The 5489-nt window shown below is 37.6% G+C and overlaps 1 pseudogene; it reads right to left on the bottom strand.

Annotated features, from left to right (window-relative positions):
- Positions 1-4331: 4331 nt before the first annotated feature.
- On the bottom strand, positions 4332-5068 carry LOC126721130 (polyubiquitin-like; annotated as a pseudogene).
- Between the last annotated feature and the right edge of the window lie 421 nt (positions 5069-5489).

Here is a 5489-nt window from a genome sequence, read left to right as displayed (position 1 = left end):
TATTGAAAATGTGTGATGCCCAAAAGTCAAAGGCTTATTCATCAAATTAAAATATCAAAAATTTCAAGCATCAATCTCAAAAATTGAGATGTATTGCTCAAAATGAGTTGTATTGATTCAAAATGATCAAATGATATGAATTGTAAGAAGCCAAATGAAAAGCTTCAATCTTATGTAATCATTTTCTTGTGGGAGGTCATATATGTTCATTTCTATAATTGAGATAGACCACTTGACTTAGTACTAGTTGTGTATGACTTGATTGAATTGATCATTGAAGTTTCACTCTAGACTAAGGATTATTCCACATTTGATATGCACACACAACACACATGCCTAATGTTCAATGAATGTCTTATTCATTTGTCAGATTGTACTTGTTTAAATGTGATGTGTGTGTGCTCAATCATATATGGTTCAATTCAAAAAGATTTTTGATCATTTTATATGTTTTTGGAAGTGATTTTTATCACTCTTTGTGTTCATGTTTAGTGTTTACTTTGTTTTTTCATTGTTTAAACATGTTCTGTATTGAAAAACAGGTGTTAGAGTTTTTGCAGCTCAGCTGGCGACTCACCAGTCGCGAAACCCCAGTCACGAGTTCATCCAGAAGCTTTTGGCGACTCACTCGCGGCTTGCTCGTGACTCACTCGCGACTTGCAAAAATTTTCGCGACTGAAACTCGCGACTCGTGGCTTTCTCGCGACTCACTCGCGACTCGCGAAAATTTTCGCGACTGAACCTCGCGACTCGCCCAGTCGCGAAACGCCCAAAAACAGCTTTTTAAAGGACTTTTTGTGGGAAACTTGTTTTAAACCTCTTACATCCTCTCTAAAACCCCTCTTTCAATATTTTTAAATCAAAACCTAACAAATTTGAATGATTTTTCATTCCATTAACATGGCTAAGGTATTTATAAACTCTTTTCATTAATTTTGATCCTTAGATTATGTTTTGGAGAGTTTTGTGCTCTTGGTTGGGATTTTTATCATAGGGGTTGGGAAAACTTAATTTTTGTCAAATTTCTTCATGGGTTTGGTTTCTTTTGCTGATTTGCATTGGATGTTGGCCCCTTGTTGCAGATAGAACATGTATTAAGGGTGTATTTTATGATGTTCATGCATTATTTCACATTATTGTTCATGGTATGCATGCTAGGTGTTTGATAAAAAGTCTCTTAGGCATTTTCTCGCTTGTTTGGACTCCGATGAGTACCAAACTTTGGGGTTTCTCATGTTTCCTCATTAGGAACATGTTTGGTTCATTGGTTGTGTATTTAACACACCTTGCCCCACATATGCATTTTTCATGCATTAGTCATGCATTACACTTAGCCACCTCTTGCACACACCTTTGCTACCCTTGTCATGCATTGGTCTTGACCTTGCTTCTTTATCCTAGCATGTCATGTCTACCTTATGCTTTGTAGCATTTTACTTTGTCTTTGATTTGAGCTTCATTTTCTCATTCTTCTCACATCCCTCACGCATCATTATCATTATTCGTTCCTTCATCTCTTGCCTTCGTTTCTCCTTGACCCTTTGTCTATTCCTGACAAAAAGGGGGAGAGTATACTCTAGAGAGTATATCGGAGTGTTTTGTCATTTCTATATGACTCTTGTGCACATCCTTAGGGGGAGAAATTCTATTTCTCATGCACATTTGTAGGGGGAGAGTTATTCCATAGGGGAGATGCATATACCAAGGGGGAGAAGATATTGAGTTCATAAGAAAACTTTGTTCTGTTTGTTTTCTTGTTGGCTTTATAGTGCTTTGAGTTATGCTTTGTGGTTCTCATCGCATCATGTTTTTGTTTTGGACATGCATACTTCCTTATGCTATTGTGCTTCATTGAATGCATGTTTGGATGATCATTTGCTTTGCTATGTGATCATTGTAGTCATTTCTATATGACTGTTTTGGTGTATGATCAAGTTGCTCACATGTTTCACATCATATTTACTTGATCGCAATTTACTTGTTACATTATACTTGTCATTTTATTACTTGCTTTATCTTGAGGGTCTAATGTGTTTTGTACAAGTGTTTCAGGTTACAAGTATGTATGTTCCAAGTGCATCATAGCTTCTCATCATTCTGAAGGGGAGAGAAATTTTAAGCACTTTAAATTTATATTGTTTAAGTTTATATTCAGTATTTTGTGCTTTGTACCCATGTTGCTTATGTAAGCTTTTAGGGTTATGTTTTTATGCATATCTGTAGGTTTTATGGTTTGTACCATGCTTTATGCAGCCTTTTATGCTTTATTCAAATCAGTACTTCTATCTAAATGTCTTGCATTTTCTTTTAAGTACTGTCACTCTTGTGCCCTTGTAGGATTGTTCCTAGATGCATATATTTAGTGTATTATGCATTGGTTGAGTGTTTGGCATGCAAGAGACTTGCATTGAGCTTGTTAGCTTGTATGTCCTAGTGTTCATTCCAAGTGTGAATGAGCATTGTGGTCACTACCTTGTAGTGATTACTTGATTGATCAAGCTATGGTTTGTTTCTTAACTCCATCTTTGCTTGATCACATATTGCCTGTTTCATATGCAATTCACGATTTTCTGCTTACAATGATTATGGTGTATTGTTGTGTTTCAGGAGATTCATGTTCATATGATTCAAGAGCTTCACAGTTTCTAGATTTAGGTGTGAGTAAGTTTTGCCATTGTTCCCAAACTCACGTTTAATTCTAGAGTCAGTTTTAGGGTGTTTTGTCACGGAATAGCCAAAGGGGGAGATTGTAAGGTTGAATTTAATCAACCATGTGTTGGCTTTATTCCGTGACATATTTGCTTGTATTACAGCACTTAGAAACCCTGTATTTAGGTGAGAATCATGTAAGGGTAGTGTGTGAGAGAGTGCGAAGAAATGCTCAAGATTGTGCAGTGAAGCAGGGACTCGCGGCTTGATCTCACGGGAAGCTCGCGGCTTGCAAGCCGCCAAAAGTTACACACGAACAGAGCATGCAATGGAGCTGAACAGTCATGCCAGCTGGAGCACTACAGGACAAAAATCCAGACTGGCCATTCAGCTAGCTCGCGGCTTGAACTCGCGACTCAGTCAAGTCGCCAGCCAGCCCTGTTTTTGGAAAAACTGACTCTTTGCATTCCATTCACACACCAGTATAAATACCCCTCATTCCCACAAAATATGTGTGGCTATTCAGAAAGAAAAACCCTAAGAGAGGTTTCTTCAAAACACCCACCCAATTAGAGAGAGCTACTCATTCTTAGAGAAAAACCTTTGTAGTCTCTTCTCATTCCCTCTTTCATTGTCATACCTATTGAGAGGAGATTTCTGTCCAAACACTACCCACACCCATTTAGAGTGTTGAGTGTTTTTGGAGTTTTGGGAAGCATTGGAAGATGCCAAGGATGGCGGATGCTATGGTCTAGTAGCGGAATCTGGTAAGCTAGAAAAGAAAAAGGTTCGGCGCAACCTCATTGGAGCAAGAAGCTTGGAGGGCTTAGGTACATCGGGTAGATTAGGCTTGGAGGGTCTATTGCTGTTTATGTATCCCAACTACATTTTCTAGTGGATTATGGATCGCTTGGAGGGCGGCGGAGAGGTTTTACGCCGAGGGCTTCGGTTTCCTCTTCGATAACACATCGTGTGTTGTCCTTGTGTTTGCATCTCTCTTTCCTCTTTATTTTTGCCTTTTATTTTCTACTGTGGATGTGATTTATAATTGGCTTAGATTGATTTCCAATTCTGTTTATAGCTTATGTTCATTTTCCGCACACTAGTTGTTTGGCATAAAGCTTTAATTGGTTAATTTGTATATTGCGGGTCTAAACGTTCAAGGGTGTTTATACACATATTTGAACTTTCATAAACCATATAGGATATATTATTGTCCTTAATGAAAAATAAGTGTAAAGTTGTAAGGCGAAAAACACATTTTGGTCCCTACATTTTGACCCGATTCCCGTTTTGGTCCCTAAGTTTTTTTTTTACCGCTTTTAGTCCCTCTCCAGAAAAACAGTTCCATTTTAGTCCCTGCCATTACATCAGAAACGGATATTGCTGACGTGGCAAACGGCAAAGTCAAAAAATAATAAACTAATGTCCACGTGGCCTAAATTAATAATAAAAAATATTTTTTAATGCCATGTCAGCATCTAAATTAAAAAAAATTAAAAACTCTCATAAAAAAAATCCTTAAATAAAAAAATTAATTTATTAATTCTAACTAAATAAAAAAAAAATTAAAAACTCTCATCAAAAAAAAAAAAATCAAAAACAAATTTAAAACTAAACCCAGCAAGAACAACAAAACCCAGAAAGAACTAAACCCAGCAAGAACAAACTAAACACAGAAATTTGAACAAACAAAGGTACTATTATTTAAATTAGATATTATAAATACATTGATGAAACCACAACACAGAGTTCTTAAAATAACTTTCAACAACAACACTTATTAAGAAAGCCACAATTCAAACATATTAAACCTTCTTCTTTCAGAGAAAGTCTTTTACTGGCCACCGCGAAGTCGAAGAACAAGGTGAAGAGTGGACTCCTTCTGAATGTTATAATCAGCTAGAGTCCGCCCATCCTCCAATTGCTTACCAGCAAAGATCAGCCTCTGCTGATCCAGAGGGATTCCCTCCTTATCCTGAATCTTCGCCTTCACATTATCGATCGTATCAGAACTCTCCACCTCCAGAGTAATCGTCTTCCCAGTCAGAGTCTTCACGAATATCTGCATACCTCCACGGAGCCTCAACACCAAATGCAGAGTCGATTCCTTCTGAATATTATAATCGGCGAGGGTGCGACCGTCCTCGATCTAACTGTTTTCCGGCGAAGATTAGCCTCTGCTGGTCCAGAGGGATCCCTTCCTTGTCTTGGATCTTGGCCTTGACATTATCGATGGTATCGGAGCTCTCTACCTCCAAGGTGATCGACTTTCCCGTTTGGGTTTTGACGAAGATCTGCATGCCTCCACGGAGTCTCAACACGAGGTGGAGCGTTGACTCTTTCTGGATGTTGTAGTCGGCGAGGGTACGACCATCCTCCAATTGTTTACCGGCGAAGATGAGCCTCTGCTGGTCGAATTATTATATGCTGGGCTTAGTTTGTTCTTGCTGGGTTTAGTTCTTTTTGGGTTGTGTTGTTCTTGCTGGGTTTAGTTTTAAATTTGTTTTTGATTTTTTTGTTATGAGAGTTTTTAATTTTTTTTATTTAGTTAGAATTAATAAACTAATTTTTTTATTTAAGGATTTTTTTTATGAGAGTTTTTAATTTTTTTTTAATTTAGATGCTGACGTGGCATTAAAAAATATTTTTTATTATTAATTTAGGCCACGTGGACATTAGTTTATTATTTTTTGACTTTGCCGTTTGCCACGTCAGCAATATCCGTTTCTGATGTAACGGCAGGGATTAAAATGGAATCGTTTTTCTGGAGAGGGACTAAAAGCGGTAAAAAAAAAACTTAGGGACCAAAACGGGAATCGGGTCAAAATGTAGGGACC

This window comes from Quercus robur, chromosome 4 (genome assembly GCF_932294415.1).
Source record: "Quercus robur chromosome 4, dhQueRobu3.1, whole genome shotgun sequence".
In the NCBI taxonomy this organism is placed as follows: Eukaryota; Viridiplantae; Streptophyta; class Magnoliopsida; order Fagales; family Fagaceae; genus Quercus; species Quercus robur.
The sequence above is the reverse complement of the archived record's forward strand: the minus strand, read 5'-3'. Positions and strand labels throughout refer to the sequence as shown.